The 27624-nt window shown below is 37.8% G+C and overlaps 2 non-coding genes across 2 annotated transcripts; both read right to left on the bottom strand.

The window, feature by feature from the left end:
* Positions 1 to 4602: 4602 nt before the first annotated feature.
* On the bottom strand, positions 4603 to 4709 carry LOC145038102 (small nucleolar RNA R71). The gene has a single exon (XR_013679170.1). It is a non-coding gene; the product is annotated as a small nucleolar RNA R71 (small nucleolar RNA).
* A 4598-nt stretch (positions 4710 to 9307) lies between these two features.
* On the bottom strand, positions 9308 to 9414 carry LOC145038112 (small nucleolar RNA R71). The gene has a single exon (XR_013679179.1). It is a non-coding gene; the product is annotated as a small nucleolar RNA R71 (small nucleolar RNA).
* Positions 9415 to 27624: the final 18210 nt, after the last annotated feature.

Here is a 27624-nt window from a genome sequence, read left to right as displayed (position 1 = left end):
TGGGGTAAAATGCATGCTAAATGTTATATATGCCTAATTATTATGTCTATATGATAGTATATATCAGTATCAACGTAGATAGTTATAATAACCGGGATATAGTTGCTCTAAATATAATATTTTGAAAATATACAACTATCGTCAACTTGTTAGCATGGTATTATTATAGTAGTATACTAATGTAGATCTTGAGTTATACTTAGGATTCTATATATATATATATATATATATATATATATATATATATATATATATATATATATATATATGTTATGTGCGATATAGTTCCAGAGTTATACTCGGAAGTTCTATATGTTAATTGATAAGAATGTTATTATTTTGGGTTTTAAGTCAAGATCAAACCTGGTTTTAATTCTAATTATAGCTGTTGTACTACCTAAGTATTATAAATATTAGGAGTAATGTTAATAGAATAGTCTAATAACTTAGGGTTTTAGACACGAATATGATTTTACTACTAAAACTAACGGAACTTGACAAGCCTACATGAACTATTCTATTCATAAACTAAGATTGGAAATCTTAGGGAAAATCCTCTGACCTATAACCGTTAATCCCATGTGAGTGAGGAAGTTGTGTATGAATAAGATACGGGTTGACAACCCCACTCGTGGTTGCTAGCTACAACAAAACCGTGTACGAGTGACGAACTGTCCTTTTGTTTGTTTATTGTTCCGACGTTGATGAAGCGTGTGGAAACTATCTCAAGATGCAAAACTTGTAGCATCAAACAGAGATTTGAAACTAGTCATATAGCCGCGGTTATGGACTCATGGTAGCAAATTTTTAGAAGCATTATACTTTTTTGTTACACAAGTATTAATGTTAAGTATAAGTTTCCCGAATACTTATACTCTAGGTACAAGAAACTGGTAGGTATACTACTTGTATATTAAGTAGATAATTATACCTATCACGCATACTCGTATAGAATTGAAATAGATTTATACGTAGCGGTTTTCTCGTATAGAATTGAAATAAGATTTATACATAGCAACTTTCGTTTGTATGGAATTACAAACACTTATATTCATAGTATATGAGACTTATAGGTAAACTACTTATTTGGTAAGTAAACTTTTATACCTAGGATATATATATATATATATATATATATATATATATATATATATGTATATATATATATATATATATATATATATATATATATATATATATATGTATGTATATGTATATGCTAAACGTTGGAGAGTCAAAATGATACTTTCAAAACTATACTTTTGAACTTGGAAAATGTATTATTTTTATATTGAGTCAAAAAATGTGGACTCACCAACTTTATGTTCACGTATTTTTAAATACATGTGTTTTTAGGAAGTTGATAACTATGATACGAGAAATGACGTTACACCGCCCGGTGTTTCCGCCGATGGCTGGGGTGTGACAAAAGAAAAAGTGGAAGATTTTATTGCCTGACTGCCCAGGTTTCACGATGTGGTACGCTTGAACACGTCGTGAATCAAAACACAATGGATTTTGAAGATACGCTTTTTAGCGAATTCATGACGTATTTCTTCTCTTCACAACGTGATTAGTAAATTTACACAAAAGTAAGATCTACTGATGCATCTTACTTCTTGCTTCACCATGTTTCTTCTTGGGATCATTATGAAGATTTTTATGGTTCGTTTCCTCTCCCATGTAATGCGGCGTATGCTTTCCCGCATTGTTCTTCATACCTTGGATATTTGCACCCCGTTTATTAAAAATTGTTGTTTTGATTCCGTATTTTATTAGAGCATTATACATTTCGAGAGACCAAGATCCGGGTTCCTATCTAGAAGGAAACCAAATTCACGATGCATATTTCATCCACAGGATTGAAGTTCGATCCTACCACTTCTATCCCAAGGGAGTCTATTCCTTTTTCTCCCTGTTATTGTTTTTAATTTATTTTATATATACAATGAGGGCATTGTATGTAATAAGGCAGGGGTAGGGGTTCGTAGAAGTAAATTGCAAGAAATAGGTAAATTAAAATTTTTTCATAGGTTTGAAAGAATATTCTAATAATTTGATCTTGTAATAATTTGAACATAAGTTGCTAATGTTGCATGGGGTGATCCGATGAGAGCTCAAATGTTTATTTGAACCAATATATGTTATAGTGCATTTGTGGTCTCCTTTATTCTAGTGAAATAATGGGACAAAAACACAACCTCGCTTAGTTTGAGGGATGCAATATGTTTAGCAGCCTGTACTTGAAACGTATCCAAGAAAACTAATATCTTTAACAAATAAGGGTTGAAGTTAAGCGCTCCTACTTAAGCATGTAGGGTTTTGAGTAGAAATAAAAAAGTAAGTACATGTAAAAAAAGAGAGTGAGCAAGTGAGTAATTACCAAAAAATGAAGAATTTTTGGAGCTATGAAGTATCAAAGTTTGAAGATCAAAGATCAAAAATTCTAAAAATATAAAAGTTGAAGATACCAAAAAACACACAAAAAAAAGGTGGTGAATGCGAAGAAATCAAAGAGTTGATATCAAACTAGTGAAGAATTCAAAAAGCTCCATTGTGGTATCTTAAAGTTGTAATTCTCTAGATTATGTATGTTTGGGTAGCTTTAAAAAAATACCTTGAGGTTAGGAAGTTTTCTGCGGATGTATTCAAACAGATGGATAAAATGAGCATTGCTGAAAAGAAGTGGGTGTGTGTTTATGAGGATTGTGGGTACTTAGAATTGAGGGGGTCTTTAGGAAAATTTTAGACACAATAGCATGCGTTGAGATCTTGACGTAATGGCTGAGTTTGAGTTGGATTTTTGTATGTGATGTTGGTGATGAAGGTTTGAATTAAAAATAGTTAAACTTGCTTGAGGGCAAGCAAAGCACAAGTGTGGGGTATTTTGATATTTCCATATTTATACATATTTTTAGGCAATATTGATTTTCATTTGTACTAATAATTTGTTTATTTGCATAGAATATTGGTACTTATAATCTTAATTATTATTTTACCTAGTATGTTTGTTTGATAATTAATTGCTTAAAATTCTTATTCTGTGTAGTTAGTGAATACAAATCTGCATGAATTTGAATACCTAATAATTCAGTGAACACTAGTTTATTAGAGCTAATATCAAACCAATCTTAGTTAAGAAACTAAATTGTTAACATTAAGTTGTGCTAGAGAATTCATGATTATGACCATAATGTGTGTTTTTCAAATCAATCTTACATAGCGCCAATCTCACTTAATAATTGATTTCGTATTAACTATTGTATGACCATACATAGATTTACATGAATTGATTAAGGTTAGTAGACTTAGAACTAAAATGCTAATACTATCTTAATCGGTACCAACGGTAAGAGTCATAACTAACGTATAACCCATTAAGTGAAAGTGGATTCGAACTAACATAAGTGTTTTGTTTATTGATTAAGTTTGTGTTAAAAAATTAAGATCAGCTAAACTTGTAAAAGTAGATAAAACCCTTTTCTTTGTTAATAATTAGGTTAATTAGTAGTAGATAAATAAACTAGTCAAAACCGTTACCTGTGATCAACATCCGACTTACCCAAACTATTCTACAATTTCACTAGGTAAACTGCCTAGGTGCAATTTAGTTAGGTTATAAATATAAAATTAGGTGGTGCTTATTGCACGCATCAAGTTTTTGGCGTCGTTGCTGGGAATGACTTATTTGATTTTTAATATTTATTTGCTATATATTAATCGATCCTTTTAGTGGGGTAAAACCTGCAAAAATTTAATTTACCAGCTTTAGTTTTTGTTCCAGTACCTGATTCACGAAGTGAGACTTCAGATGACGACGTGAATTCAGTAGTTCTTCATTTCCTTTGTTTTTATTTTATTTAGTTTTTGTTCAGTATTACAATTTTATTTTATTTTTTTATTTTGCAGGAGTTCATGACCAGCGGCTCTAAGACACCTTTGGTACCACCACTTGAAGATCCACAGTCGGCCCTTCAGAAAAAGAAAGATGAGAACATGAAAGAAGATAAAACACCAAAGAAGACACCTTTACATGAACTCAAGTAAGTATTTTCAAAGAATTCAGGAAAGAAAATAGAAGAGTCGAGTTCATCTTCAAAGAACAAGAGCAAGGTTTAAAACATAGATCAAATACCTGTCCAAACCGAATCCGAATACGATAGCGAGCCCGAATTTGAATTACATACGAGTGAACCCGGAAAACAGCCAAGGAAAGAGTTTGCGAACATTGAAGAAATGTCAATGGGAGCTTACAAGAAGCGAATAAAAGATGATGTTGGTCCAGGTTTAATACAACTTGCCATACCTACCAGTGCTACATTTGAGTTGAAAGGACATATCCTTACTGCATTAAAGGATATTCCACTCTATGGAAAAGATCATGAGGATGCATTTAAGCACATAGATGAAGTCAGTGACATTGCTGACTATTTTAATGTCCCGAATGTTAATAGAGATATTGTCTTGATAAGTATGCTTCCTGTTACTTTTAAAGGAGCTGCAAAAGATTGGTTAAAGGTACTTCCACCTGGTACAATCACTACTTGAGCTCAGATGCGCGTACGATTCTTAGACCAATTTTTCCCACCATCCAAGATAGCAAAACTCAAAAAGCCGATAGCCAATTTTGAGCAAAACCCGGGTGAGTCACTTTACGAGGCATGGGAGCGTTACAAGGGGTTGTTAAGAAATTGTCCTCAACATGACCTTAAGATTCAACAAGAGGTGTCTATATTCTATGATGGGGTGAATCTATTGATAAGACAGCTCCTCGATTCTCAAGGGCCACTTACAAAGAAAAATCCGACCAAGGTCAAGGAACTAGTTGAAGAATTCGTAAAGCATTCTTGCGATTATCATAATCAAAGACAAGATGGAGTAAAAGGAAATGGAGGTGCTCATTCTGAAGAAATGGCTACTATGATGGCAATGCATAATAGTATGGACCAGAGATTGACCCAAATGGACCAACCAATTCATGCAATTCAAGTTGGTTGTGAGAGGTGTAATGGACCACATTTGACTAAGGACTATAATTTGGATGATTATGGAACTAAAAAGGCTCCAGTTTGCTACTCGAGTGGGGACAAGTATGATGATGATTGGAGAAAACTAAGGAAAGAGAGGTTGCCATATGATGAGTATAAGAAGCAGAAGGAGGAGAAATATAGGAAAACATGCAGAGATTTCTATCAAAAGGATCAACCACCAGCTGAATATAAAGTTGACTAGGAAAATGTGTTAGCATGTTTTATGGAAGTTTCAGAAAAGAGACATAATGACACCGATGCGACCTTGAAAAATCAAAAGTTAATGATGATGGAACAACAAGCTATGATGATCGACCATCAAAAATTATTAAGAAATCAGCAAGCATCGATTCACAATCTTAAAGTCCAGCTTGGTCAACTAACAAATTTGGTTAACAAAAAATTTTCTCAACAATTTCCTAAGAAAATGAATCAACCTCATGTTATGGTGATTGACACAGAAGAAGAGGACATCTCTGAATTCTCAGAAGCAATAGAGGAGGAGCCAAATCCATCCGAACAAAAGCCAGAGAAGTCAAAGCTCGAAAACGAATTTTTTGCTGAAACACCAGACTCACATCGTGAACCTCCTATGTTGAAGACGTGTCCTCGATCTGAACAGAAAATTGCAGAATCCGTTTTGGCTTACCGACCGTCTTTGTCATTTCTATCTCAAGCACATCTCATTCAACTAGAAAGGGAACACCTCGACTTTATTCAGCAAATAAAGGGTATTCCTATTAATACCCTTTTTATCGATTCACTTTCAAAAATTCTAGAATACGCGAAGTTCCTAAAAGATCTAGTACACAGTCGTCAGCAACTACAGAAAAATTCTAAGGACATTCTTAGTGAACAAAGCTCAAGATCGGTGATAGGGGAAATACCTAAGAAGATGGGAGATCCTGGATGCCTCCCTCTTCCATGTGAGTTTGGTAACAATTTTAAAACTTATGCTTTAGCCGATTCTAGGGCTAGCATAAATTGATGCCATATTTATTCTATCGAAAGTTGAATATTCAGAAAATGAAGGCTACAAAGATGACCATCAACATGGCTAATCGTTCGGTGGCAGACCCAAGGGGAGTCGTAGAAGACATCCTTGTTAAAATTGAGAAAATTGTTTTCCCAGTTGACTTCGTGATTCTGGATATGGAGGAGGATGTAAATATCCCAATCATTCTTGGTCGTCCCTTTCTAAATACTACTAGTGCTTTAGTAGATGTTTGTGCATCCAAGCTTACATTGAGGGTTGGTGATGATAAAGAGGACTTTGGAGTACAAGATGGGTTTCAAGGAGTTAAAGTTAATGGTAAGATGTTCAAAATTGATGAAGATAATGAACTTGAAGAATTAGAAAAGCTCATGGAGGAAGAGATCAAGACAATTCATCAAGTTAAATGTTCCAAACCAAGAGCATCTATCCCGTTCTTTGTTGAAGTGATTACCTACACAAAGCCAACAACTTTTTTGAGTGAGGAAGAAGATGATTTGTCAAGTGATGAAGATGGGGTAATCTCTTACGAAACAGTTCCAGTGGCAAAAGAAGAGAAGGTTCCTATTCAGCTAAAGAAGTATGAAGTAAATTTTGAAAAAAAAGGGACCAAGAGAAAGCTCGATTTAGATGAAGTAAAAGCTGAAAAAGAAAATTCAAAGAAGGCATATATAGACGGATTCAAGCGTACAAGAGAAGATGGAAAGAACAAAAGGAGCGGGTGGTGGACTCGTTTGATAGCTCAACATAGGAGGCACGGAGTCTGGCTCACGAATCCATAAAAAAGAAGCGCTTCTCGGGAGACAACCCGAGTTTGGTTTACATTTTCTTTTATTTTCGTTTCTTTTCTTTATAGAAATTACTTTTAGGAAAGTAATCATTTCATCATCTAAAAACTTTTTTAATGGTAAAAATTATATGTGGAGTACTATAGGAATTAAGTGGTAAACGATTAGAATAAATAAATATCATAATTTACACTATATTTTGTCCAGAATATATTTCAAGTCGTGGGCATAAGCTTCACGTCGTGAACTGGATTGATAAACGGGGTACCATCGTTTAGCCTAGCTTTGAAGCCCGGATCTTAGCCTAACTTGAAATTCACGTCGTGATCGTTAAAAACATGGAGGCGGGGGCAGTTACATAATCACTTTGACCCACTGCCCAATGTTTATTATACTACCACACGAAGTGAAGACACCCCACGACCAATTTTGCTCCATTCTCCTTCTGAACATCTTGAATCTGTTGTCTCTTAACTACATTTGGTAAGTGATTCATCCCTTAATTGTTACTATTGTTCACATTACATGTATTTTAGAGATTAGGCTTTATGTAGATGTAAAAACCCAAAAATTGATTTGATTAGTTAGTATTCTTGGAATGCATGGCCTTAGATTAGTGGAATAAACAAACCCCAAGTATCATACATGTCGGATTTGGAATATAACATGGCAGATCTGTTGGATTAGTGTCTAAGCCCGTAACCATATTTGGTAAGTACTTGACCCAGTTGTCCATGGTCCTTTTGGGTTGCCTTCACCAAAGCAACTTGATTGGAGAAATAATAGACAAAGAGGTTATTATGATTTATTAATATATTATAGGAATAATATTAAAGGAGAAATCATATTTGTTTAATTAATATTGGTCAATAATTAATTAAGAATTAATTTTGTGATCAAATGTAATCAATTAAACTAAAGGGGCTGAATTATAATTATGTGATAGTTGCAAATTAGGGCAATGGATGCCCCAAGGAAGGGGTGGACGAATTCAAGGGGATAAGGCCCTATAATTCATCCAAGGATAAGGATATAGGCTTATCTTATGGATTGTTTGGTGGGAAAGCAACTAGATAAGGATGAGGACTAAAACCCTAATCTCTACCCTATATAAAGACCCCTTGGCAAAGGGAAATCGGCCACTTGTTTCTAAGAAAGCCTAGAGCCGATTTCTAGCCCGTCCTCTCTCTCTTTCTCTCTCTCTCTCTCTCTCTCTCTCTCTCTCTTGCCTCTCCATTTGCTTGTGGTGTTTGTGAGCCATTAGGGGTACTACACTTGTGGTACTTGCTTTCCAAGACAAGTGATTGAAGATTGGTGCTGTTATTGCAATATAACAACAAGAGGTATGTAATCCCTTCTAGCATATAAATTTTGAAGTACATAGGTACATGCTAGTTTTATTCTTCTGTTCATAAATTTGTGTATCTAATAGAGAAAACATAGATCCAAATCTAGGGTTGCATGCACACATAGGATTGTTTGTATAAAACCCAACAATGGTATCAGAGCTTCTGGTTTAAGTGTTTTCAATTACAATTATAAATATAAAATTAGGTGGTGCTTATTGCACGCATCAAGTTTTTGGCGTCATTGTCGGGAATGGCTTATTTGATTTTTAATATTTATTCGCTATATATTGATTGATCCTTTTAGTGGGGTAAAACCTGCAAAAAGTTAATTTACCAGCTTTAGTTTTTGTTCCAGTACCTGATTCACGACGTGAATTCAATAGTTCTTCATTTCCTTTGTTTTTATTTTATTTACTTTTTGTTCAGTATTACAATTTTTTTTTTATTTTGCAAGAGTTCATGACTAGCGGCTCTAAGACACCTTTGGTACCACCACTTGAAGATCCACAGTCGGTCCTTCACAAAAAGAAAGATGAGTACATGAAAGAAGATAAAACACCAAAGAAGACACCTTTACAAGAATTCAAGTAAGTATTTTTAAATAATTCAGGAAAGAAAACAGAAGAGCCGAGTACATCTTCAAAGAACAAGAGCAAGGTTTAAAACTTAGATCAAATACCTGTCCAAACCGAATCTGAATACGATAGCGAGCCCGAATTTGAATTACATACGAGTGAACCCGGAAAACAACCAAGGAAAGGGATTGCAATCATTGAATAAATGTCAATGGGAGCTTACAAGAAGCAAATAAAAGATGATGTTGGTCCAGGTTTAATACAACTTGCCATACCTACCAGTGCTACATTTGAGCTGAAAGGACATATCCTTACTGCATTAAAGGATATTCCACTCTATGGAAAAGATCATGAGGATGCATTTAAGCACATAGATGCAGTCAATGACATTGCAGACTATTTTAATGTCCCGAATGTTAATAGACATATTGTCTTGATAAGGATGCTTCGTGTTACTTTTAAACGAGCTACAAAAGATTGGTTAAAGGCACTTCCACCTGGTACAATCACTACTTGAGCTCAGATGCGCGAACAATTCTTAGACCAATTTTTCCCACCATCCAATATAGCAAAAATCAAAAAGTCGATAGCCAATTTTGAGCAAAACCCGGGTGAGTCACTTTACGAGGCATGGGAGCGTTACAAGGGGTTGTTAAGAAATTTTCCTCAACATGACCTTAACATTCAACAAGAGGTGTCGATATTCTACGATGGGGTGAATCTATTGACAAGGCAGCTCCTCTATTCTCAAGGGCCACTTACAAAGAAAAATCCGACCAAGGTCAAGGAACTAGTTGAAGAATTTGCAAATCATTCTTGGGATTATCACAATCCAAGACAAGACGGAGTAAAAGGCAATGGAGGTGCTCATTCTGAAGAAATGGCTACTATGATGGCAATGCATAATACTATAGACCATAGATTGACCCAAATGGACCAATCAATTCATGCAATTCGAGTTGCTTGTGAGAGGTGTAATGGACCACATTTGACTAAGGACTATAATTTGGATGATTATGGAACTAAAAAGGCTCCAGTTTGCTACTCGAGTGGGGACAAGTATGATGATGATTGGAGAAAACTAAGGAAAGAGAGGTTGCCATATGATGAGTACAAGAAGCAGAAGGAGGAGAAATATAGGAAAACATGCAGAGATTTCTATCAAAAGGATCAACCACCAGCTGAATATAAAGTTTACTAGGAAAATGTGTTAGCACGTTTTATCGAAGCTTTAGAAAAGAGACATAATGACACCGATGCGACCTTGAAAAATCAAAAGTTAATGATGATGGAACAACAAGCTATGATGATCGACCATCAAAAATCATTAAGAAATCAGCAAGCATCGATTTACAATCTTGAAGTCCAACTTGGTCAACTAACAAATTTGGTTAACAAAAAATTTTCTCAACAATTTCCTAAGAAAATGAATCAACCTCATGTTATGGTGATTGACACAGAAGAAGAGGCCATCTCTGAATTCTCAGAAGCAATAGAGGAGGAGCCAAAGCCATCCGAACAAAAGCCAGAGAAGTCAAAGCTCGAAAACGATTTTTTTGCTGAAACACCAGACTCACGTCGTGAACCTCCTATGTTGAAGACGTGTCCTTGATCTAAACAGAAAATTGCAGAATCCGTTTTGGCTTACCGACCGTCTTTGTCATTTCTATCTCGAGTACATCTCATTCAACTAGAAAGGGAACACCTCGACTTTATTCAACAAATAAAGGGTATTCCTATTAATACCCCTTTTATCGATTCACTTTCAAAAATTCTAGAATACGCGAAGTTCCTACAAGATCTAGTACACAGTCGTTAGTAACTACATAAAAATTCTAAGGACATTCTTAGTGAACAAAGCTCAAGATCGGTGATAGGGGAAATACCTAAGAAGATGGGAGATCCTGGATGCCTCCCTCTTCCATGTGAGTTTGGTAACAATTTTAAAACTTATGCTTTAGCCAATTCTAGGGCTAGCATAAATTGATGCCATATTTATTCTATCAAAAGCTGAATATTCAGAAAATGAAGGCTACAAAGATGACCATCAACATGGCTAATCGTTCGGTGACACACCCAAGGGGAGTCGTAGAAGACATCCTTGTTAAAATTGAGAAAATTGTTTTCCCAGTTGACTTCGTGATTCTGGATATGGAGGAGGATGTAAATATCCCAATCATTCTTGGTCGTCCCTTTCTAAATACTTCTAGTGCTTTAGTAGATGTTTGTGCATCCAAGCTTACATTAAGGGTTGGTGATGATAAAGAGGACTTTGGAGTACAAGATGGGTTTCAAGGAGTTAAAGTTAATGGTAAGATGTTCAAAATTGATGAAGATAATGAACTTGAAGAATTAGAAAAGCTCATGGAGGAAGATATCAAGACAATTCATCAAGTTAAAAGTTCCAAACCAAGAGCATCTATCACGTTCTTTGTTGAAGTGATTACCTACACAAAGCCAACAACTTTTATGAGTGAGGAAGAAGATGATTTGTCAAGTGATGAAGATGGGGTAATCTCGGAGGAAACGGTTCCAGTGGCAAAAGAAGAGAAGGTTCCTATTCAGCTAAAGAAGTAGGAAGTAAATTTGAAAAAAAAGGACTAAGAGAAAGCTCGATTTAGATGAAGTAAAAGCTGAAAAAGAAAATTCAAAGAAGGCATATATAGACGGATTCAAGCGTACAAGAGAAGATGGAAAGAACAAAAGGAGTGGGGCAGTTACTTAATCACTTTGACCCACTCCCCAATGTTTATTTTACTGCCACACGAAGTGAAGACACCCCACGACCAATTTTCCTCCATTATCCTTCCAAACATCTTGAACCCGTTGTCTCTTAACTACATTTGGTAAGTGATTCATCCCTTAATTGTTACTATTGTTCACATTACATGTATTTTAGAGATTAGGCTTTATGTAGATGTAAAAACCCAAAATTTGATTTGATTAGTTAGTATTTTTGGAACGCATGGCCTTAGATTAGTGGAATAAACAAACCCCAAGTATCATACATGTCGGATTTGGAATATAACATGGCAGATCTGTTGGATTAGTGTCTAAGCTCGTAACCATATTTGGTAAGTACTTGACCCGGTTGTGCATGGTCCTTTTGGGTTGCCTTCACGAAAGCAACATGATTGGAGAAATAATAGACAAAGAGGTTATTATGATTTATTAATATATTATAGGAATAATATATTAAAGGAGAAATCATATTTGTTTAATTAATATTGGTCAATAATTAATCAAGAATTAATTTTGTGATCAAATGTAATTAATTAAACTATAGGGGCTGAATTCAAGGGGATAAGGCCCTAGAATTTGTCCAAGGATAAGGATATAGGCTTATCTTATGGATTGTTTGGTGGGAAAGCAACTAGATAAGGATGAGGACTAAAACCCTAATCTCTACCCTATATAAAGACCCCTTGGCTAAGGGAAATCGGCCACTTGTTTCTAAGATAGCCTAGAGCCGATTTCTAGCCCGTCCTCTCTCTCTCTCTCTCTCTCTCTCTCTTGCCTCTCCATTTGCTTGTGGTGTTTGTGAGCCATTAGGGGTACTACACTTGTGGTACTTGCTTTCCAAGACAAGAGATTGAAGATTGGTGTTGTTATTGCAATATAACAACAAGAGGTATGTAATCCCTTCTAGCATATAAATTTTGAAATACATAGGTACATGCTAGGATTATTCTTGTGTTCATAAATTTGTGTATCTAATAGAGAAAACATAGATCCAAATCTAGGGTTGCATGCACACATAGGATTGTTTGTATAAAACCCAACAGTGGTATCAGAGCTTATGGTTTAAGTGTTTTCAATTAGAATTATATAGTTGTATGAATTTGACACTTTAGGGTTTATGGCCAATAAACACTAGGAGGCAATGATTTCGATTTTAGGCTTCTTGAACCCTAATGTTCGAAATTTTGAGAAGGGTTTTCAAACCCTTTTCTTTGTTGCCCAAGATTTCGAGATCTAGGGTTTGCAAACCCTAGATTTTCGAGATATGCCTCCTCCCCAATATAAGTTCCTAAAATTTAGGGATTTGGATAATTCCATATCTTGTAATTATCCTTTAATGGTTAAATATGGTAATTAAAGATTTTGAATTATCCCCTCCCATATTTTCGAAATTTAGAGGGATATTAGGGATTAGGATAAAATTAATTGTTAAATTTAAAATAATCCTTTATGATTTAGTAATTCAAATTAATTGTTTAATTTAGATAGTTATTAAATCAAGAGTTTTAATATTTAAAATTTTAATTTAAAGGTTATAAATTTCGAAAATTTTAAATTGAAATTAAAACCCTAGTATTTTAAAATGTTTAAAATACACCCTATACCATTATTACAAGATTAATATATATATATATATATATATATATATATATATATATATATATATATATATATATGTGTGTGTGTGTGTGTGTGTGTATAACTAAAATGGCCGTTTTATAAGGGGTATAAGGTTATGGCCTATAAAATGGCCGTTTAATGGGTATCCACTCTTACCCACCGCTTCCTTGATTGGTGGAGGGTCGTTAGCCGAACGGGTAGGATAGGGCAATCCTCTCTTCATTAATAAGTGTAATGAAACTATATAAAGTAACTAAATGTTTTTACAAAATTCCCAATCCTAGTTACTTTAGGCAAAAGTGAATTGATGCAATCCCATGAAATTACACTTTGCACCCTTGCTAAGAAGTTAGTGGAGCGTGTGTGGTTAACTGGCACACTAATTGGTTCTAACCAAAGGTGGCAAAGGGTGACTCATTTTTTGTCATAGTTCGATGGAGCGTGTGTGGTTAACTTGCACATTGAATACGTGACTGTAACAATGAGGGCACCATGTATATTTGCATGGTTATTCACATCGGCTTTGTGATCGTCGGCATCCCAGTCACAAATGAGAGGGGCATATCGAGATATATACATGCCATTGAAAAGTTCAATGAATCTCAAAAATCTAGGAATTCTCAATACATTTAAAACCTAAGCCTTTATGTTTTTCATGGTGAAGAATTAGTGAATCGTCATTCACTTACCTCCAAATTATTTGCATGTTGTATTACGACATCCCTTTTCTAAAGTGTAAATAATGTTGTTGGATCCTAGCCCTAATTTCTCATTTTGGGTGTTTAATTAGGGATTCAATTCTAATCAAACTTTGTTCCTTTCTATTTGCAGATGTCTAACGCAAACGCCAACAACGCTGTTGTTGGTTCATTCTCGCTAATGAGCCTATGTCAAAAGGTGACATTCGACGGATCGAATTTCAACGAATGGATAAGATACATTTTCATGATTGCTCACTACGAGGACAAAGAATATGTCCTCGACGAGAAGCTTGAAAAGATCAATCCGAAAATCGCTACTCCCGAAGAAATGGCCATCTTTGAGACCCATGAGAATGATGTAACGAAAGTCCATTGCATTATGCTAGCCACTATGAATCTTGAACTCCAAAAGTCCTATGAGGACATGTATCCCTATGAAATGCACCAAGATTTGCTGGAGAGGTACCACCAAAGTGCAACGCAAGAGTGCTACGAATTTAGGATGACCTACCACATGAACGAAGAAGAAGTCACCCTAAACAAACTCCAAGGACTCTTAAGGACTGCTTAGAGCAACCTCAAGGACAAATATATTGCACCAACTCCTACTCCACCCGCTGCTCTTGTTTTGGCCATTGGGCAAGGGAAGGTCAAAAAGATCAAGGATCCTTCAAAGAGCCACCACAAGGGAAAGCCCCAAGATGGTTCCTCTACTAGTGGAACCAAAGTTGGTCCTACTAAACCCAACTCAAACCCTAACGAGGCAGAGTGTCACCACTGCCACAAAATAGGACACTGGAAGAGAGGCTGCCCGAAATATCTGCAAGCCATCAAGGATGGGAAGATCAAGCCATCTTTCGTAGGTATTTACACAATTAAATCTAATGATTCATCACGTACTATTTCTTGGGTTCTTGATACAGTATGTGGTTTTCACATATGTTCTGATTTGCAGTGACTAAGAAGAAATAGAGAGATGGAGCATGGAAGAATAAATCTAGTCATGGGGAACAGAAGATCATTGCCTGTCACCAAGATTGGAGTGTATTCTTTAGCGCTTAGTAATGAATTAGGTTTAGATTTAAATAATTGTTGCTATTCTCCAGATATGGCAAGAAACATCATTTCATTTCATGGTTTGTTTAGACAAGGATTTAGATATTCGTTTAATAATGAGAAAGGTTCAATTTATGCTTATCTAAATGGTGTTTTATATTTTGAAGCATTGCCTTCGAATGGAATTTATGAAACTGTTATGGTTGTAGATAACTTAGGAAATGATGTCTTGTGTGTGGATTCTTCCAATGGTTTGGATAAAGCATGCTTGTGGCATTGTCGTCTTGGACATGTTAACAAGAAACGTATAGCCCAACTCCAAAAGGATGGAGTTTTGGAGTCATTCGACCTTAGGGACGATGGCATGTGCGAGTCTTTTTTACTTGGAAAGATGACCAAGTCACCTTTCACTGGCACTTGTGAAAGGGGTGAGGGTTTATTGGATCTCATACACACCGATGTGTGTAGGCCCTTTAGATCCACCACAAGGGATGCGAACTGCTTCTATGTGACTTTCACCGATGATTATAGTAGATATGGGTATATTTACTTAATCAAGAACAAGTCAGAAACCTTTGAAAAATTCAAAGAATTTAAACAAGAAGTGGAGAATCAATTGGGCAGGAAAATCAAGATGCTTCGATCCGATTGCGGAGGATAGTACCTAAGTCTTGAGTTCCACGACTATCTCAAGGAATGCAGAATAGTCTCAAAATTGACGCCGCCTAGGACATCGTAGTTGAATGGTGTGGCTGAGAGGCATAATCAAACCTTGTCGGACATTGTTCATTGCATGATGAGTCGTGTTTCACTACCTATCTCATCCTGGGGGTATGCCTTAGAGACTGCCGTGAATATCCTTAACTTAGTCCCTACAAAGAAGGTTACCAAAACACCTCACGAGATGTGGACAGGGAAAGCTCCCTCGTTGGCACATATCAAGGTTTGGGGTTGCGAGGCTTTCATAAGACGAGAGACTCACGGTAATCTCGAACCTCATAGTGAGCAATGTATTTTCATCGGCTACCCGTAGAAATCCTTTGGATATCTCTTCTATAGACCGAGTGAAAATGTTGTCTTCGTTACGAGGAGAGGGATTTTCCGAGAGTGAGAACTCATAAACCAAGGAGACAGTGGGAGGCAAATCGATCTTGAAGAGATTCAAGAGTCGAGCGATGAAGGAACCTCTAATGCTGGCACTCAACCCGAGGAGGAAACTCCGGTTGAACCGATTGACGAATCCTTACCTCTTAGACATTCCGAAAGAGTTAGAGTTCAACCCCAGTTGTATGGTTTTCATATTACTACCGAAGGGGACACGTATATTAGTGATAGTACAGTAGTAAATCTAGATGAACCTAACAACTATAAGGAAGCCATGGCAGACCTGAAGTCTACAAAATGGAAATAGGCGATGGACAGCGAGATTCAGTCCATGTATGACAACCAAGTTTGGAATTTGGTTGACAATGTGCCCGTACGTAAGACGGTAGGGTGCAAGTGGATCTTCAAAAAGAAGAGATACATGGATGGGAATGTGCAGACGTATAAGGTGAGATTTGTTGTGAAGGGCTTTACTCAAACTCCCAAAGTTGACTATGATGAGACCTTCTTACCAGTTGCTAAAATTAAGTATATTAGGGTGATTCTAGCCAATGTTGCATTTCAATATTATGAAATATGGCAAATGGATGTCAAAACCGCTTTCCTTAATGGGAAGTTGGCTGAGGATGCTTACATGGCTCAGCCAGAGGGTTTTGTCAATGTGAAGCATCCCAATAGAGTGTGCAAGCTTGAGAAGTCCGTTTATGGACTTAAACAAGCTTCTCACAGATGGAATCTTTGCTTTGATGAGAAATTCAAAGAGTTTGGATTTGTATGAAGCGAAGATGAATCACGTGTATATGTCAAAGCCAGTGGCAGTACAGTTAGCTTTTGTATATTGTATGCCAATATCATATTACTCATAGGAATCGACATCTCGACTCTGCAGGAAGTTAAGTCCTTGCTCGGGAAGTGCTTCGCTATGAAGGACCTCGGAGAGGCTTCCTATATTTTGGGAATAAGGATAGTGAGACACCGAAGTAAGAAACTAATAGGATGTAGTCAGAATACTTACTTGGAAAAAATACTAAAACGTTTTAGTATGGAAAACTCGAAGAAGGGAGAATTACCGATCCAAAGTAATGCCAAATTGAGTAAGACTCAAAATCCGAGTACCGAAGCCGAGATAGCAGAGATGAGCCAAGTACCTTACGCTTCCGCAGTTAGCTCAATCATGTATGCTATGACTTGTACTCGCCCTGATGTGGCCTTCTCTTTGAGCATGGTCAGTAGATATCAAGGGAACCCTAGCAGAGCACATTGGACCACAATAAAGAATATCCTTAAGTACCTTCGGAGGACCAAGGAATGGTTTCTAGTTCTCGGAGGGAGTGATGACTTAAAGGTGTGAGGGTATAGTGATGCCAATTCCCAGACTCACAAGGACAACTATCGTTCACAGTCGGGTTGTATCTTTACCATTAATGGAGGAGCAGTGACTTGGAAAACTTCCAAGCAAGAAATCGTAGATGATTCAATGTGTGAATCAGAGTACATTGCAGCGAGCGAAGCGTCAAAGGAGGCAATATGGTTGAAAAACTTCATTGGAGACCTTGGAGTTGTACCTGCCATAAAGGAGCCTTTGGAAATTTTCTGTGATAATGAAGAAGTGGTTTACTTGACGAAGGAACCGAGGGATCATGGTAGATCTCGACATATCGACAGAAAATATCACTTTATTAGACATCGGGTAGAAGAAGGACTCCCCGTAGTTAAGAGGATATCGTCAGAGGATAACCCAGCAGATCCTCTTACAAAGGTACTGAGTAGCGTTAAGCATTTGCAGCACGCTAGGAGTATTGGGCTAAAGGACGATGTTAGTTTGGATTAGCTAATTTAGAAATGTGTAATAGATAATTGTAATTGACATTTGATAATTAAATAAAGGAATGTTATTTATTATTACAGTTACTATCTTATGTTAATTGGTTGACTATTATTTTGCTTTGCATGTTTTGACTTCCTGAATAATTAAGTTAATTAAGAATAATCGAATTATTCAAATGGTCCACAGTCGTTCATATGTTGGAAGTAGGTATGAATGAAGATTGTCATGAATGGGTGTGTAGATTGTCTAAAAGGTATTAGACATAACAAAGGTATGTTACAACGTTCATCAGTGCTTGTGAATAAGTTTTGAGCATTGGAATAAACCCGCGCTTGCTGGAATCACTTCATGGAATCTATCACAAGTGATCGCAAGATGATAATATCATATGGTCTTAAAACCAAGATATATGGTTTATTGTTTGCTAATTGATTGTACATTGATAATGAGAAACCGCATCAGTAAATTGATGTCATAAAACGCATTGCTGTGTATAATTTTATTAGTGAGTAGCAAATGCATATAAGTCAAAGTTTATCTGTTTCTTTTATCCTAAGAGGGTAAAAGCGATATTAGGGCCCCTCGATGTTTTGATTTGACTTATGTGTCGAGCCCATGAGATTGTCAAATGACTTAATGTGTTCAATTAACTTCTATGTCAAATGAGTTTGAGATCGAGAAACAAACTGTTGGACAATAAGTATGACTATGTTCCATGAGATTGTCCGCACGATATCTAAAACAGAGGACTGTACGATCCCTTATCTAAAGGACATGTTACTGATAAGATCAGAGTTCGATAGCGTCTTTGAGAGCTACGATTGCTAATCGAGTTATACTTACATTTGTTGTTACTAGACTTATCCAAGTGGGAGACTATTGGATGAGTGTCTAAGCTCGTAACCATATTTGGTAAGTACTTGACCTGGTTGTGCATGGTCCTTTTAGGTTACCCTCACCAAAGCAACTTGATTGGAGAAATAATAGAGAAAGAGGTTATTATGATTAATTAATATATTATAGGAATAATATATTAAAGGAGAAATCATATATTTTTTAATTAATATTGGTCAATAATTAATTAAAAATTAATTTTGCGACCAATTGTAATTAATTAAACTACAGGGGCTGAATTGTAGTTATGTGATAATTGCAAATTAGGGCAATGGATGCCCCAAGGAAGCGGTGGACGAATTCAAGGGGATAAGGCCATAGAATTCATCCAAGGATAAGGATATAGACTTATCTTATGGATTGCTTGGTGGGCAAGCAACTAGATAAGGATAAGGACTAAAACCCTAATCTCTACCCTATATAAATACCCCTTGGCTAAGGGAAATTGGCCACTTCTTTCTAAGAAAGCCTAGAGCCAAATTCTAGCCCCTCCCCTCTCTCTCTCTCTCTCTCTCTCTCTCTCTTGCCTCTCCATTTGATTGTGGTGTTTGTGAGCCATTAGAGGTACTACACTTGTGGTACTTGCTTTCCAAGACAAGAGATTGAAGATTTGTGTTGCTATTGCAATATTACAACAAGAGGTATGTAATCCCTTCTAGCATATAAATTTCGAAATGCATAGGTACATGCTAGGATTCTTCTTGTGTTCATAAAGTTGTGTATCTAATAGAGAAAACATAGATCCAAATCTAAGGTTGCATGCACACATAGGATTGTTTATATAAAACCCAACAAGATCGAGATTCATGTCCCGACTACGATTCACAACGTGAATAGCCAGTACACGTCGTGTACTCTGGGCGAACAGATATTCTGATTTCGTTTTTAATGAGAAATTTTGGGTATTTTGTTTATGTTTTTCTTTAGTTTTGGTCAATGCATGAATATGGGTCCAAGAAGAGCTGTTCAGCAAGAGGAGAATCCTATTGATGTTACGAGCGTTCATTTGTTATACCGGTTTCCATGCGATATTTATCGGGCAGTGTTGACCACATATGAAAACGGTTTGGGATGGCTATATAATAGAGAGTTTGTGATAACACTTATTGTCAATTGGGGATGGTTGCCCGATATGGGTATGATTGTGGAATTAGAGCGTTAATGGAAGAAGGTGTACGAGGGGTTGGTTTTTCTTTTACATGTCATGGGTGGAGGAACTTGTTTGCAACTCAAGAACCTGTTTATCGGGAATTGTCGGTGGAGTTTTTCTCTACCGTAAGCATTAAAGAAGGAACCGTGGACTTTGATTATAATTGGGCACTTCTTTTTCGGTTAGGTGAGGTATATCGGGAATGTAGTCTCAGGGAGTTTGCTTGGCGTATCGGTTTGTATACAGAAGTGGAGACTCAATCTCCATTCTTTGTGCCCTTTTTACTTGGGTGTGTTCAGCATTTTAATCTCGACATTTTGGATGTTCAGTTTTGGCGAACTATCTCCAATCATGAGTATAATCCTCGTGATTCTATTGAATCATAGATTCGGAATCCCATGCATCATTTTCTTTATCGCCTCATCACCTTTTCGATCAACCACAAGCACCATGGTGATAAGGTGTCTATTCAGAATTTGTTCTATTTGTGGAGTATTATTACTCTTGGGGTTTGTTGTGACCTTCCTTACATGCTAGCTCGATTTTTGGGGAAAAGCGGAAAATTCTATGCCCGGGAGTCCAATTACGGGTGGACATTTAGTCACCCGCCTTGCCCGGTCATAAATATTTTGACTCCCAATTTTAATCGGAACTTTACTCGCTTTCCGGATAATGATTCGACGGTTCAGTTTTTGGGTGTTATGTGAGTGGTGGTGAATGGTGGGGGAAGATATGTGATACATCCGGAAGATGATGAGCATCCGGCCGACCAACCCGAACCACAACAAAGGCCTCGTCGGAGGAATGTTCGAGGACAAGACGAGAGAGGACAACCGATGAAACAAAATGGACCATGGGGTGGAGCATATTTTAGAGGAGACATTTCTGGATATTTTGATCAATTATCTTTGAGCACTAATTGGATCGGGGGTACGATGGAGAATATGGTCTGACATTTCCAGATTGAGCAACCACCACATTTGGGGAGTTACTACCCCGTTTGCCCGACATGGAGCTCGTATCAACAAAAAAGGGGAGATGGAGAAGGACCAAGTGGAGCTCAAGGACGTGAAGATGATGATTGATCTCTTTATTTTAGTTTGATTGTGCTTTTGTTTAATTTTATTTTTGGTTTGAACTTTGTTTGGGTTGTTGAAGTTTTGTAAAACTATTATGTTACTTTTATTGTTCCTTTCGTTGCTATGCTTTAGAATTTCTAAGCAGTCTCGGGAAATAAGTGTGGGGTGCGTCATTAAAGAGAAAAGAGTTATCGAAGTGTCCTAAGTTTTTCCAATTAGTAGTGTCTTATTTCATTAAGATATTGATAAAATACCCAAGTTGAAAGAAAAAGTGGAAGATTTTATTGCCTAACTGCCCAAGTTTCACGACGTGGTACCCTTTAACACGTCGTAAATCAAAACATAATGGATTTTGAAGATATTTTTTTTTCAGCGAATTCGAGGCGTGTTTCTTCTCTTCACGACATGATTAGTAAATTTACACAAAACTAAGATCCACTGATGCATTTTACTTCTTGCTTCACCACGTTTCTTCTTAGGATCGTTATGAAGATTTTTATGGCTCGTTTCCTCTCCCATGTAATGTGGCGTATGCTTTCCCGCATTGTTCTTCATACCTTGGATATTTTCACCCCATTTATTGAAAATTGAAGTTTTGATTCCGTATTTTATTAGTGCGTTATACATTTCGAGACCAAGATCCAAGTTCCTATCTAGAAGGAGTCCAAATTTACGATGCACATTTCATCCACACGAATGAAGTTCGATCCTACCACTTCTATCCCAAGGAAGTCTATTTCTTTTTCTCCCTTTTATTGTTTTTAATTTGTTTTATGCATACAATGAGGGAATTGTATGTAATAGGTCTGGGGTACGGGTTCGAAGAAGTAAATTGCTAGAAATAGGTAAATTCAAAATTTTTCATAGGTTTGAAAGAATAATCTAATAATTAGATCTAGTAATAATTTTAACTTAAGTTGCTAATGTTGCACGGGGTGATTCGATGAGCGCTCAAATGTTTATTTGAGCCAACATATGTTATAGTGCATTTGTGGCCTCCTTTATTCTAGTGAAATCTTGGGACAAAAACACAACCTCGCTTAGTTTGAGGGATGTAATATGTTTAGCAGCATATATTTGAAATGTATCCAAGAATACTAATTTCTTTAACCAATAAGGGTTGAAGTTAAGCGCCCCTGCTTAAGCATGTAGGGTTTTTAGTGAAAAGAAAAAAGTGAGTACATGTAAAACGAGAGAGAGAGAGAGAGAGAGAGAGAGAGAGAGAGTAATTACCAAAAAGTGAAGAATTTTTAGAGCTATGAAGTATAAAATTTGAAGATCAAAGATCAAATATTCTGAAAAATATCAAAGTTGAAGATAACAAAAAAAAACACAAAAAAGGTGGTGAATTTGAAGAAATCAAAGAGTTAATATCAAAAAAGTGAAGAATTCAAGAAGCTCCATGTCACACCCCGAAACCGATGGCGGAAACGTTCCGGGGCGGAGTACGTCATCTAAAGTATCACAACCAATGTACATAGCAAGCATAGTAAACACAACCATTACATTACATAGAAAATATTTACATGTCCCCTACCTCGGCCCAGCACAAAGGGGATCCGCACTTGCAACCGTAGAGGGCTTCGAACGGGGCTACCTTGATACTGGTATGGTAGATCTTGTTATACGAGAACTCGATCAAGGGTAAATGAGTGTCCCACGACTTTCCAAAATTGATGACACATGCTCTCAACATGTATTCCAAGGTTTGGATAGTTCTCTCACTCTGCCCATCTGTCTGAGGATGATAAGTTGTACTCATATCCAGCTTAGTTCCAAGAGCTTTCTGAAGGGACTGTCAAAACCTTGAGATAAATCTGGTATCTTGATTGGAGATAATGGACGCAGGCACACCATGCAGTTGGACTATCTCTTGGATGTAGATTCGCGCGAGTCTTTCCATCTTGAACGTTTCTTTGATCGTTAAGAAGTGAGCGGATTTTGTCAATTGGTCGACAATTACCCAAATGGTATCATACCCACTCGGAGATTTGGGTAATTTATTGATGAAATCCATGGTAATCATCTCCCATTTCCACTCAGGTATCTTGGACTACAGGAGCAGACCCGAGGGTTTCTGATATTAAACCTTTACCTTGGCGCAAGTCAAACACTTGACCACGAAGGTAGCAATTTCGGCTTTCATGTTTGGCCACCAGTATAGTTTCTTGAGATCCAGGTACATCTTATCTGAACCTGGGTGCACAAAGTATCTAGTCTTGTGAGCTTCGTTCATGAAAATCTCTCTGAAACCTCCGAACTTCATGGTCCAGATTCTATTCATGAAACAATAGACTCTGCCACCTTTGATCTCAAGATTCTTATCCATTCCCCTCAAAGCTTCATTTAACATGTTTTCTAGTTTTAGTGCTTCTAAATAGGCTTCTCGAATTTGTGTGGATAAGTGGGAATGGATGGTCATGGTCAATGTCTTCGCCTTGTTGCTTGAGCTTTCCTTTCGGCTAAGGGCATCTGCCACCACATTGGCCTTGTCAGGATGGTAGCGGATTTCGCACTCGTAGTCACTGAGCAGCTCTACCCATCGTCGTTGTCTCAATGTTAAGTCTTTCTGATCGAAGATGTGTTGTAGGATTTTATGGTCGGTGAAGGTCGTGCACTTAGATCCGTAGAGATAATGTCTCCAAATCTTTAGTACAAAGACCACTGCTCCTAACTCCAGGTCGTGAGTCGTGTAGTTAACTTCGTGTGTCTTCAGCTGTCTCGAGGCATAAGCGATAACTTTTCCTCTCTGCATAAACACACAGCCTAAGCCCTGATTTGACGCATCGCAATAGACAACGAAATCCTCTGTCCCTTCGGGCAGGGACAGGATAGGTGCGCTGCACAAGGCTCGCTTTAACGTTTGGAATGCAATGTCTTGCTTTTCACTTCAATAGAAGGGTACACCTTTATGTGTCAGAGTGGTTAGGGGTTTGGCGATTCTGGAAAAATTCTGAATGAATCTGTGATAATAGCCAGCGAGACCCAAGAATTGATGGATTTCTGTGGGTATCTTCGGTGCCAACCAATTCTCTATCGCCTTGATTTTGGACGGGTCCACGTGTATACCCTCCTCGCTTACCACATGACCAAGGAAAGTTACCTTCCGAATCTAGAATTCGCACTTGGAGAATTTCGCGTACAGCTTTTCCGATCTAAGACTTTTCAACACTAACCTCAAGTGTTGTTTGTGATATTCTTCGCTTCTGGAATAGACAAGTATGTCGTCAATGAACACGATAACGAACTTGTCCAGAAAGGGGCGACACACCCGGTTCATCAGATCCATGAACATTGTCGGTGTGTTAGTTAGACCGAAGGGCATCACTACGAACTCATAGTGACCGTATTGGGTTCTGAATGTGGTTTTGGAAACATCACTCTCATGAACTCGTAACTGATGATACCCTGATCTAAGGTCTATCTTTCAGAAGTAATTGGCTCCATGAAGTTGGTCGAAGAGGTCATCGATTCGAGGAATAGGATAACGGTTTTTGATGGTGAGCTTGTTCAATTCACGGTAGTCTATAAACATCCAAAAGGATCCATCTTTCTTCTTCACAAATAACACCGGGGCCCTCTAGGGTGAGGAACTCGGCCTGATGAACCCTTTGTTGAGTAACTCATTAAGTTGACTGGATAACTCCTGCATTTCTGTTGGCGCTAAGAGATATGGAGATTTTGCTATAGGATTTGCTCCGGGAATTAGGTCGATGCGAAACTCGACTTGGTGTTCGGGGGGAATTCCCGGGAGCTCTTCGGGAAAGACATCAGGAAAGTTGCAGACTTTGGGGATGCTCTTGAGGTCTTTAACTTCATGTTTCTCATTGATTACATGGGCTAGTAATGCATGGCACTCCTTTCACAGAAGCTTTTGGGCTTTGATGCATGAAATGATGCGAAGATTGGAACTAAGTTTATCGTCGTAGATCAAGAGAGTCTGGTCAGAGGGAAGATTGAGACGGATGGATTTTTCGTAAAAAAGAATATCAGCATGATTGGGACTCAGCCAATCCATGACAATGATAACATCAAAGCTCTTAATGGAAAATGGCATTAGGTCGATGAGAAAGGAATGATATTTCATGGTAAGGGTGCAACCTATGAATATGTCGTTAGCGTTCTCTTTGTCACCGTTAGCCATCTCGATAGTATATGTTTCAGTTAATGGTTGAGGACTATATTTAAGAAGATGTTTGAATGAATGGCTAACAAAACTTTTGTCAGCACCAGAATCGAAAAGGATGCAAGCATAAGAGTTATCGAGAAGGAACGTACCCGTGACAACGGTGGAATCAACAACTGCCTCATCTCGTCCCATAGTTAGAACTCTCCCGGTGTTGCCATTTGTTGTTGCCTTGGTGCATTTTCTCTTGTAATGACCGACCTCGCCGCAACCATAGCAGGCATGACTGACACCTGCTCCAGAAACTTGATTGGTTTGTTGGGTAGGAGTTTTGCAGAATCGGATCGTATGCCCCTTTTTACCACAGTTAGAGCACGACATTTCACGACATGGACTGGGGTTATGGTGGTAGTTACACTTGTCACATCGCGGAAGGGTACCAGCATACCTACTGGTAGGTGCTTGGGCTGTAGAAGCGACAGCAGCAGCAGCAACAGGGGTAGTAGCAGCGTAGACTGCCACAGTTTGTTGTTTCTTTGAGGGCTCTTGCGAAGATTGGCCCTTCTTCTGTTTCCAGGATTTTCTTTTCTCACCACTCCTCTTAGCCAGTTCAGGAGCGGTGGCCACTTCATCGAGATCATCTCCAAGATCGATCAGAGTTTATGCCAGGCATTTAGCGGTGTCGAAGGTGTTTGGCTTCGCAGCCAAAAAATTTCCCTTGGTTGGCTGGGTCTGCCCCCAAATAAATCTTTCAATCTTTTTGCTCTCCGAGGTGACCATTCCAGGACAGAGAAGCACTAGGTCTTCAAACCTGGAAGTGTAAGTGGCGACATCAGAACCCTTCATCTTTAGGTTCCAGAGTTCGTGCTCCAATTTCTGCATTTTGCCCTGCGGGCAGTACTCAGCAAGTAGAAGCTCCTTCATGCTCTCCCAACCCATGGCATTGGCTATAGGCAGGGTTAGGGATTTAACTCGGCCATTCCACCAAGTCAAGGCTTTATCAGTGAAAGTGCAGGCGGCGAACTTCACCTTGTCAGCTTCCGAACAGGAACAAACTTCGAAAATAGACTCGATCTTCTCAAACCATCAAGTCAGAGCAATAAACCTCCATTTCCATTAAAAGATGTGGGTTTCGCATTCATGAAATCTTTGTAGGAACACTCCTTCCGGTTTCCCTGCTCACCTTCCTGGTTTTGGGGCTAAGTACCACCTCCTGACCCGCCGGAACCACCGGGGTTCATTTGTGACATGGAAGCAGCGACAGCAGTAGTAACAGCTGCTTGGAACATGGCGGGACCAAATGGAGGAGGTGGTGGAGGAGGATTGTTGTTTCTTGAGCTGGGTCTTCTTCTTGGAGGCATCTTGATCTAAAATGATCAGGAAAGAGAGGATGGTAATGTTGGGTTATGAGCATTCTAACACTCCTAAGTGTACATGCAACCCTAAATACCTTGGATCTATGTTTTCTCTATTATACATGCAAATATGAACATCCAAGGTATTATCCTAATCTAGCATACAAAATAATGGATATAACAAGATAGAATACATACCTCTTTGATAGTGCTTGTCTTCATGAAGCTTGAGTGCCTAGTGCCCCAAGTGTGACACCTCAAATGGTTCACACAACACCATAAGCACTTGGAATAACTTAGAGAAATTAGAACACTTCATGAAATCGTCTAGCCCTCATACACACACATAGTATTAGTCACGATTTCTTGAGCCATGGGTTTCTTTTATATGGTGGCTATTAGGGTTACACCATGTAACTCATGACTTTACCCATTCCTTATGCTCCATGGATTTTAACCTCCATGGAGTATCCATGGGTCACCCCATGGACTTAGTCCAACATAACGAATCTTGGATCACAAGCCCACATATATAAGAATGAATGATTTACACAATCAACCCATATATTTAATTAGTCTTCTTTTGATCACTTAATTAATTCTAGATTAATTCTTGATCAATACTAATTAAATAATCTCATTATTCTTATTATTAATATACTAGAACTTATAATATATTAATAACCGTAAGTGTCTTATTTCTCTCATTATAGTCTATCCAAGTGCATGATGCCATGCAACCCAAATGGACCATGCCGGGTCGGGTCAAGTCTTACCAATTATAGTTATGGACTTAGACATTAATCCAACAGTCTCCCACTTGGATAAGTCTAAAACTATTATTGCGTATGACTTCAGGAACCAACTGGCAATCATAGCTCTCAAAAGCTTTTGTCGAACTCTGACCTTGTAGATGAACTCTGATCTTGTCAATGACCTGTCCATTAGATAAGGGATCATATATTCCTCCATTCTAGATATCATATGGACTGAGACATGGATTATAATCATTCTCTCTGTCCATTTGTTGTTTGCCGATTTCCGATTTATGACGACTGACTAATTGAACAAATCAAATCAGTCCTGGCCCGGCCGAGCACTTCCATTTGTCATCATCAAATCATCGAGGGGCCCACAGATATCGCTTTTATCCCGAAGGTAAAAGGAATGGATAAACTTCGACTCATATGGCTTGTTCTACTACTTGTTGAATCATACACAAAGACACGTTTT

The sequence above is a fragment of the Lactuca saligna genome, chromosome 3 (genome assembly GCF_052625555.1).
Source record: "Lactuca saligna cultivar CGN05327 chromosome 3, ASM5262555v1, whole genome shotgun sequence".
Lineage (NCBI taxonomy): Eukaryota > Viridiplantae > Streptophyta > Magnoliopsida > Asterales > Asteraceae > Lactuca > Lactuca saligna.
Note: the sequence above shows the minus strand (reverse complement) of the source record. Positions and strands in the feature narration are given on the sequence as shown.